Consider the following 11,711-nt stretch of genomic DNA (forward strand, 5'->3'; position numbering starts at 1 on the left):
TCACCATCATCATCATCCTCATCATCCTCATCATCCTCATCATTGTCATCATCCTTATCATTTTCATCATCCTTATCAACATCATCATCCTTATCATCCACATTTTCCTTACCATCCTTATCATCCTCATCATCCTCATCAGACGCAATATCCTCATCATCCTCAACAACCTCACCATTCTCACCATCCTCAACATCCGCACCATCCTTACCATCCTTATTATATTCACCATTCTCACCATTATCACCATGCTCTCCATCCTTCCTATTCTTTCCATCCTCACTATCCTCACCATCCTCACCAACCTCACGGTCATCACCGTCCTCCCCGTCCTCACCATCTTCATCATGCTCATCATCCTCATAATCCTCATCATCCTTATCATCCTCATCATCCATATAATTTTCATCATCCTCATCATCTTCATCATCCTCATCATCCTTATCATCCTCATCATCCTCATCATCTTCACCATCCTCACCATCCTTACCATCCTAACCATATTCTCTATTCTTACAATCCTTACCATCCTCACCATCCTCATCATCCTCACGTTTATCACTAACCTCACTATCCTCACTGTCCTCACCATCTTCACAATTCTCACCAACCTAACCATCCTCACCAACTTCATCATCCTCACCATCCTCACCATCCTCAACATCCTCAACATTCTCACCATCCTCACCATCCTTACCATCCGCGCCATCCTAACCATCCTCACCATCCTCACTATCCTCACCATCCTCACCAACCTCACCGTCATCACCGTCCTCACCGTCCTCATCATCTTCATCATCCTCATCATCCTCAACATCTTCACCAAACTCACCATAATCATCATTTTCATTATCCTCAGCATCCTCACCATTCCCAATATTATCATTATTCTCACCATCTTCACAATCCTCACCATCCTCACCATTCTCATCATTCTCATCATCCTCATTATCTTCATCAACTTCAACATCCACACCATTCCCAAAATCCTCACCATCCTTATCATCCTTAACATCCTCACCATCCTCACCATTCTCACCATCCTTACCATCTTCACCATATTCTCCATCCTTACAATCCTTACCATCCTCACCATCTTCACCATCCTCACCATCTTCACCATCCTCACCATCCTCACCATCATCACTATCCTCACCATCCTCACCATCCTCACTATCCTCACCATCCTCACCTTTATCACTATCCTCACTATCCTCACCATCCTCACAATTTTCACCATCCTAAACATCCTCACCAACTTCATCATCCTCACCATCCTTACCATCCTCAACATTCTCAACATCCTCACCATCCTCACCATCCGCACCATCCTCACCATCCTTACCATCCTCACCATCCTCACCATCCTCACTATCCTCACTATCCTCACCATCCTCACCAACCTCACCGTCATCACCGTCCTCACCGTCCTCATCATCCTCAACATCATCATCCTTATCATCCTTATTATCCTCATTATTCTTATCATCCTCATCATCTTCAACATTCTCACTATCCTCACCATTCGCAACTTCATCACCATCCTCACCATCCTCGCCATCCTCACCATCCTCATCATCTTCACCATCTTCTCCATTCTCTCCATCCTCACCATCCTCACCGTCCTCACCATCCTTACCATTCTCACCATCCTCACCATCCTCACCATTCTCATCATCCTCATCATCCTCACCAACCTCACCATCCTTACTATCTTCACCATTCACACCATTATCACCATGCTCTCCATCCTCCCTATTCTTTCCATCCTCACCATCTTCACCATCCTCTCCAACTTCACCATCTTTACCGTCATCACTATCCTCATCATCCTTACTATCCTCACCATCTTCACTATCCTCATCAACCTCAACATCCACACCATTCTTAAAATCCTCACCATCCTTATCATACTTACCATCCCACCATACTCACCATTCTCACCAACCTCATAATCCTCACCATCCTCACCGTCTTCACCATCCTCATCAACCTCATCATCCTCACTATCCTCACCATCCTCAAAATCCTCACCATTCTCACCATCCTCACCATCCTCCTTTTTCTCACCATCCTCACCAACCTCATCATCCTCACCATCCTCACCGTCTTCACCATCCTCATCATCCTCATCATTCTTATCATTTTTATCATCCTTATTAACATCATCATCCTTATCATCCACATTTTCATTATCATCCTCATCATCCTCATCATCCTCATCAGCCTCATCATCCTCATCATCCTCAACATTCTCAACATCCTCACCATCTTCACCATCCTCACCATCCGCACCATCCTCACTATCTTCATCATCCTCATCATCCGCATCATCCTCATCATCTTCAACATTCTCACTATCCTCACCACTCGCAACTTTATCACTATCCTCACCATCCTCACCATTTTCTCCATTCTCTTCATCCTCACCATCCTCACCGTCCTCACCATCCTCACCATTCTCACCATCCTCACCATCTCCACCATTCTCATCATCCTCATCATCCTCACCAACCTCACCATCCTTACTATCTTCACCATTCTCACCATTATCACCATGCTCTCCATCCTCCCTATTCTTTCCAACCTCACAATCCTCTCCATCTTCACCATCCTTACCGTCATCACCATCCTCATCATCCTCACTATCCTCACCATCTTCACAATCCTCAACATCCTTATCATCCTCATCATTTTTATCATCCTCACTATCCTCATCAACCTCATCATTCAGACCATTCCTAAAATCCTCACCATCCTTATCATACTTACCATCCTCAACATCATCACCATTCTCACCATCCTTACCATCCTCACCAACCTCAACATCTTTACCATTCTTATCATCCTCATCATCTTCATCATCCTTATCATCCTTATCATCCTCAACATCCTCATCATCCCCATTAACCTCATCATTCTCATCATCCTCATCATCCTCATCAACTTCACCATCCTCACCATCCTCACCATTCTCACATCCCGACCATCTTCACCATTTTCATTCTTACCATCCTTAACATTCTCATCATCCTCATTATCTTCATCAACCTCATTATCCTCACCATCCTCACCATCCTCACCATTCTCACCGTCCTCACCATCCTCACCTTCCTCATCATCCTCACCAACCTCATCATCCTCACCATCCCCACCGTCTTCACCATCCTCATCATCCTCATCATCTTTATCATTTTCATCATCCTTATCAACATCATCATATTTATCAACATCATCATCCTTGTCATCCACATTTTCCTTATCATTCTCATCATCCTCATCAGCCTCAATTAAGGATGATGATGTTGATAAGAATGATATCATCCTCATAATCCTCATTATCTTTATCATCCTCATCATTTTTATCAACCTCATCATCTTCATTATCCTCATCATCCTCAACATCTTTACCATTATCAACATTCTCACTATCCTCAGCATACTCACCATTCTCACTATCTACACTATCCTCACCATCTTCACAATCCTTACCATTCTCACCATTCTCATCATCCTCATCATCCTCACTATCCTCATCAACCTCAACATCCACACCATTCTCAAAATCCTCACCATCCTTATCATTCTTACCATCCTCATCATCCTCATCATCTTCATCAACCTCATGATCCTCACCATTCTAACCATCCTCACCATTCTCACCATCCTCACAATCCTCACCATCCTCACCATCCTTACCTTCCTCACCATCTTCACCAACCCAATCATCCTCACCATCCCCACCGTCTTCAGCATCCTCATCATCCTCATCATTTTCATCATCCCCACCATCCTCACCATTCGTAACTTTATCACCATCCTCACCATTCTCACCATCCTCACCATCCTTACCGTCATCACCATCCTCATCATCCTCATCATCTTCATCATCCTCATTATCCTCATCATCCTTATCATCCTCATCATTTTTATCATCTTCATCATCCTAATCATCCTCATCATCCTCATCATCCTCATCATCCTCATTATCCGCACCATCCTAACCATCCTCATCACATTCTCCATCCTTACAATCCACACCATCCTCACCATCCTCACCATCCTCACCATTCTCACCATCTTCATCATCCTCATCATCCTCAACATCTTCATCATCCTCAACATCATCACCATCCTCACCATCCTCACCATCCTTACCAACATCACCATCCTCACGATCTTCACCATCCTCACCGTCCTCTCCATCCGCACCATCCTCTTCATCTTCATCATCCTCATCATCCTTATCATCCTCAACATTTTCACCATCCACACCATCTTTACCATCCTCACCATCCTCGCCATCCTCACCATCTTCACCATTCTTTCCATTTTCTCCATCCTCACCATCCTCACCGTCCTCACCGTCCACAACATCCTCACCATCCTCACCATCCTCACCTTTCTCACCATTCTCTCCATCCTCACCATCCTCACCGTCCTCACCGTCCACACCATCCTCACCATCCTCACCATCTTCATCGTCCTCACCATTATCACCATCATGACCATCTCCACCGTCTTCACCATCCTCACCATTCTCACCATCCTCACCACCCTCACCAACCTTACCATCCTCACCATCCTTATCATCCTTATCACCCTCATCATCCTCATCATCCTCATCATCCTCATTTTCCTCATTATTCTCATTATTCTCATTATTCTCATCATCCTTATCATCCTCATCATCCTCATCATCCTCACCATCTTCACCATTATCTCCATTCTTTCCATCCTCTCCATTCTCTTTATCCTTACAATCCTTAGCATCTTCATCATCTTCATCATCATTCTTACCATCCTCACCATTTTCACCATCTTGACCATCCTCACAATCCTCACCATCCACACTATCCTCACCGTCCTCAACATCCTCACCAACCTTACCATCCTCACCATCCTCACCATTATCACTATCCTGACCATCCCCACCGTCTTCACCATCCTCATCATCTTGATCATCCTTATCATCAACATTATCCTCACCATCCTCAGCATCCTCACCATCCCCACCAACCGCACCATCCTCACTATCCTCACCATCTTCACCAACATCACCATCCTCACCATCCTCATCATCCTCATCATCCTCATCATCCTCACCATCCTTATCATCTTCATCATATTCACCATCTTTACGATCTTCATCGTCCTCTCTTTCCGCACCATCCTCTTCATCCTCATCATCCTTATCATCCTTAACATTTTCACCATCCACACCATCTTTACCATCCTTACCATATTCGCCATCCACACCATCTTCACCATCCTCTTCATTCTCTCCATCCTCACCATCCTCACTGTCCTCATCATCCTTATCATCCTCAACATTTTCACCATCCACACCATCTTTACCATTCTCACCATCTTCGCCATCCTCACCATCTTAACCATCCTCTTCATTCTCTCCATCCTCACCATCCTAATCGTCCTCACCGACCACAACATCATCACCATCCTCAATATACTCACCATCCTCACAATCTTCACCATTCTTATTATCCTCATCATCCTCACCATCCTTACTATCTTCATCATTCTCACGATTATCACCATGCTCTCCATCCTCCATATTCTCTCCATCCTCACCATCCTCACCATCCTCACCATCCTTACCATCCTCTCCATCCTTACCGTCATCACCATCTTCATCATCCTCATAATCCTCATCATCCTTATCATCCTCATCATCCATATCATCCTCATCATCCTCATCATCTTCATCATCCTCATCATCCTTATCATCCTCATTATCCTCATCATCCTTACCATCCTCAACATCCTTACCGTCCTCACCATATTCTCCATCCTTACAATCCTTACCATTCTCATCATACTCACCATCCTCCCCATTCTCACCATTCTCACCATCCTCACTTTTATCACTATCCCCACTATCCTCACCATCCTCACAATTCTCACCATCTTTTTCAACTTCATCATCCTCACCATCCTCACCATCCTCAACATCCTCACCATCCTCACCATCCTCACCATCCTCACCATCTTCACCATTCTCACCATCTTCATCATTCTCATCATCCTCATCATCATCATAATCCTCAACATCCTCACCATCCTCACCATCCTCACCATCCTTACCATCCTTACCATCCTCACCCTCCTCACCATCCTCACTCTCCTCAATATTTTCACTATCCTCACCAACCTCACCGTCATCACCGTCCTCACCGTCCTCATCATCCTCATCATCCTCATCAACATCATCATTTTTATCATCCTTATTATCCTAATCATCCTCACCATTCTCATCTTCTTCATCATCCTCATCATCCGCAACATCTTCACCAAACTCACTATTATCAACATTCTCACTATCCTCAGCATCCTCACCATTCTCACTATCTTCACTATCCTCACCATCTTCACAATTCTCACCATTCTTACCATTCTCATCATTCACATCATCCTCATTATCCTCATCAACCTCAAAATCCACACCATTTCCAAAATCTTCCCCATCCTTATCATCCATACAATCCTCACCATCCTCGCCATTCTCACCATCCTTACCATCCTCACCATCCTCAACATCCTTACAATTCTTATCATCTTCATCATCTTCAACATCCTTATCATCCTCATCATCCCCATTAACCTCATCATCCTCATCATCATCCTCACCTTCCTCACCAACCTCACTAACCTCATTATCCTCACCATCCGCACCAACCACATCACCCTCATCATCCTCATCATCCTCATCATCCTCATCATCTTCATCATCCTCATCATCCTCATCATCTTCAACAATCTCACCATCCTCAACATTCGCAACTTTATCACCATCTTCACCATCCTCACCACCCTCACCATCCTCACGATCCTCACCATCCTCACCATCTTAACCATCCTCTCTATTCTCTCCCTCCTCTCCATCCTTACAATCCTCACCATCTTCACCATCCTCACTATCCTCACCATCCTCACCATCCTCACCATCCTCACCATCCTCACCATCCTCACCATCTTTACCATCTCCACAATCCTCACCATCCTCACCATCCTCAACAACCTCACCGTCATCACCGTCCTTACCGTCCTCATCACACTCAGCATCCTCATCAACACCATGATCCTTATCATCCTTATTATCTTCATCATCCTCATCATCTTCATCATCCTCATCATCCTCAACATCTTCACCATTATCAACATTCTCACTATCCTCAACATCTTCACCATTCTCACTATTTTCACTATCCTCACCATCTTCACAATCCTCACCATCCTCACTATTCTCATCATACTCATTATCTTCATCAACCTCAACATCCACACCATTCCCAAAATCCTCACCATCCTTATCATCCTTACCATCTTCACCATCCTCACCATCCTCAACATCCTTACCATTCTTATCATCCTAATCATTTTCATTGTCCTTATCATCCTCATCATCCTCATCATCCCCATTAACCTCATCATCCTCATCATCCTCAACATCTTCACCAAACTCACCATTATCAACATTCTCACAATCCCCAGCATCCTCACCATTCTCAATATCTTCACTATCCTCACCATCCTTACCATCCTTACCATCCTCACCATCTTCACTATTCTCACCATCCTTATTATCCTCACAAAACCTCAACATCCTTACCATTCTTATCATCCTCATCATCTTCAACATTCTTATTATCCTCATCATCCTCATCATCCCCATTAACCTCATCATCTTCATCATCTTCACCATTCTCACATCCCAACCATCTTCACCATTCTCATTCTTATCATCCTTACCATCCTCATCATCTTCATTAACCTCATCATCCTCACCATCCTCCCCATCCTCACCATTCTCACCATTTTCACCATCCTCACTATCCTCACCATCCTCACCATCCTCACCTTCCTCACCATCCTCACCAACCTCATCATCCTCAACATCCCCACCGTCTTCACCATCATCATCATCCTCATCATCCTCATCATCCTTATCATTTTTATCATCCTTACCAACATCATTATCCTTATCATCCACATTTTCCTTATCATCCTCATCAGACGCATCATCCTCATCATCCTCAACATCCTCACCATTCTCACCATCCTCAACATCCGCACCATCCTTACCATCCTTACTATATTCACCATTCTCACCATTATCACCATGCTCTCCATCCTTCCTACTCTCTCCATCCTCACCAACCTCACCATCGTATCCATCCTCAATATCCTCACCGTTCTCACCATCTTCATCATCCTCATCATCCTCATAAACCTCATCATCCTTATCATCCTCATCATCCATATCATTTTCATCATCCTCTTCATCTTCATCATCCTCATCATCCTTATCATCCTCATCATCCTCATCATCTTCACCATCCTCACCATCCTCACCATATTCTCCATACTTACAATCCTTACCATCTTCACCATCCTCACCATCCTCACGTTTTTCACTATCCTCACTATCCTCACAATCCTCACCATCCTCACAATTCTCATCATCCTAACCATCCTCACCAACTTCATCATCCTCGCCATCCTCACCATCCTCAACATCCTCAACATTCTTACCATCCTCAACATCCTCACCATTCTCACCATCCTCAACATCCGCACCATCCTTACCATCCTTACTATATTCACCATTCTCACCATTATCACCATGCTCTCCATCCTTCCTACTCTCTCCATCCTCACCAACCTTACCATCGTATCCATCCTCACCATCCTCACTGTTCTCACCATCTTCATCATCCTCATCATCCTCATAAACCTCATCATCCTTATCATCCTCATCATCCATATCATTTTCATCATCCTCTTCATCTTCATCATCCTCATCATCCTTATCATCCTCATCATCCTCATAATCTTCACCATCCTCACCATCCTTACCATCCTCACCATTTTCTTCATACTTACAATCCTTACCATCTTCACCATCTTCACCATCCTCACGTTTATCACTATCCTCACTATCCTCACAATCCTCACCATCCTCACAATTCTCACCATCCTAACCATCCTCACCAACTTCATCATCCTCACCATCCTCACCATCCTCAACATCCTCAACATGCTCACCATCCTCACCATCCTCACCATCCTTACCATCCGCACCATCTTCACCATCCTCACAATCCTCACCATCCTCACCAACCTCACCGTCATCACCGTCCTCACCGTCCTCATCATCTTTATCATCCTCATCAACATCATCATCCTTATCATCCTTATTATCCTCATCAACCTCATCATCCTCATCATCTTCTTCATACCCATCATCCTCAACATCTTCACCAAACTCACCATAATCATCATTCTCACTATCCTCAGCATCATCACCATTCCCACTATCTTTACTATTCTCACCATCTTCAAAATCCTCACCATCCTCACCATTCTTATCATCCTATCCATCTTCATTATCTTCATCAACTTCAACATCCACGCCATTCCCAAAATCCTCACCATCCTTATCATCCTTATCATCCTCACCATCCTCACCATTTCTACAATCCTTACCATCTTCACCATATTCTCCATCCTTACAATCCTTACCATTCTCACCATCCTCACCATCTTCACCATCCTTATCATCCTTACCATCCTCACCATCATCACCATCCTCACCATCCTCACCAACTTCACCATCCTCACTATCCTCACCAACCTCACAATTCTCACCATCCTAACCATCCTTACCAATTTCATCATCATCACCATCCTTACCATCCTCAACATTCTCAACATCCTCATCATCCTCACCATCCTCACCATCCTCACCATCCTCCCCATTCTCACCATCCTCAACATCCTCACCATCCTCACTTTTATCACTATCCTCACTATCCTCACCATCCTCACAATTCTCACCATCCCTAACAACTTCATCATCCTCACCATCCTCATCATCCTCAACATCCTCACCATCCTCACCATCCTCGCCATCCTTACAATCCTTACCATTCTTACTATCCTCACTATCCTCACTATCTACAATATCTTCACTATCCTCACCAACCTTACCGTCATCACCGTCCTCACCGTCCTCATCATCCTCATCAACATCATCATCCTTATCATCCTTATTATCCTCATCATCCTTATCATTCTCATCTTCTTCACCATCTTCATCATCCGCAACATCTTCACCAAATTCAACATGATCAACATTCTCACTATTCTCAGCATCCTTACCATTCTCACTATCTTCACTATCCTCACCATCTTCACAATTCTCACCATTCTCACCATTCTCATCATCCACATCATCCTCATTATCATTATCAACCTCAAAATCCACACCATTTCCGAAATCCTCCCTATCCTTATCATCCTTACAATCCTCACCATCTTCACCATTCTCACCATCCTTACCATCCTCACCATCCTGAACATCCTTACAATTCTTATCATTCTAATCATCTTCAACATCCTTATCATCCTCATCATCCTCATCAACCCCATTAACCTCATCATCCTCATCATCATCATCATCCTCACTTTCCTTACCAACCTCACTAACCTCATCATCCTCACCATCCACACCATTATCATCATCCACATCATCCTCATCATCCTCATCATCCTCATCATCCTCATCATCTTCAACATTCTCACCATTCTCACCATCCTCACCATCCGCACCATCCTCACTATCCTCATCATCCTCATCATCCACATCATCCTCATCATCCTCATCATCCTCATCATCTTCAACAATCTCACCATCCTCAACATTCGCAACTTTATCACCATCCTCACCATCCTCACCATCTTCACCATCTTAACCATCCTCTCCATTCCTTCCCTCCTCTGCATCCTCACTATCCTCAACATCCTCCCATCCTCACCATCCTCACCATCTTCACCATCCTCACCATCCTCATCATCCTCACCAACCTTACTGTCATCACCGTCCTTAGCGTCCTCATCACCCTCAACATCCTCATCAACATCATGATCCTTATCATCCTTATTATATTCATCATCCTCATCATCTTCAACATCCTCGTCATCCTCAACATCTTCACCATTATCAACATTCTCACTATCCTCAGCATCTTCCCCATTCTCACTATCTTCACTATCCTCACCATCTTCACAATCCTCACCATCCTCACCATCCTCACCATCTTCACCATCCGCACCATCCTCACTATCTTCATCATCCTCATCATCCACATCATCCTCATCATCTTCAACATTTTCACTATCCTCACCATTCGCAACTTTATCACCATCCTCACCATCCTCACCATCCTAACCATCCTCACCTTCCTCACCATCTTCTCCATTCGCTCCATCCTCAACATCCTCACCGTCCTCACCATCCTCACCATTCTCACCATCCTCACCATCCTCACCATTCTCATCATCTTCATCATCCTCACCAACCTCACCATCCTTACTATCTTCACCATTCTCACCATTATCACCATGCTCTCCATCCTCCCTATTCTTTCCATTCTCACCATCCTCACCATCCTCTCCATCTTCACCATCCTTACCGTCATCACCATCCTCATCATCTTCACTATCCTCACCATCTTCACAATCCTCAACATCCTTATCATCCTCATCATTTTTATCATCCTCAATATTCTCATTAACCTCATCAACCACACCATTCCTAAAATCCACACCATCCTTATCATACTTACCATCCTCACCAGCCTCACCATTCTCACCATCCTTACCATCCTCACCATCCTCAACATCCTTAC

General features: G+C 44.1%; 1 pseudogene; it reads left to right on the top strand.

Moving 5' to 3' along the window:
- Positions 1 to 3,094: 3,094 nt before the first annotated feature.
- LOC145745944 (uncharacterized) lies at positions 3,095 to 10,775 on the top strand (annotated as a pseudogene).
- Positions 10,776 to 11,711: the final 936 nt, after the last annotated feature.

The sequence above is a fragment of the Corella eumyota genome, chromosome 3 (assembly GCF_963082875.1).
Source record: "Corella eumyota chromosome 3, kaCorEumy4.1, whole genome shotgun sequence".
NCBI classification, from domain to species: Eukaryota; Metazoa; Chordata; class Ascidiacea; order Phlebobranchia; family Corellidae; genus Corella; species Corella eumyota.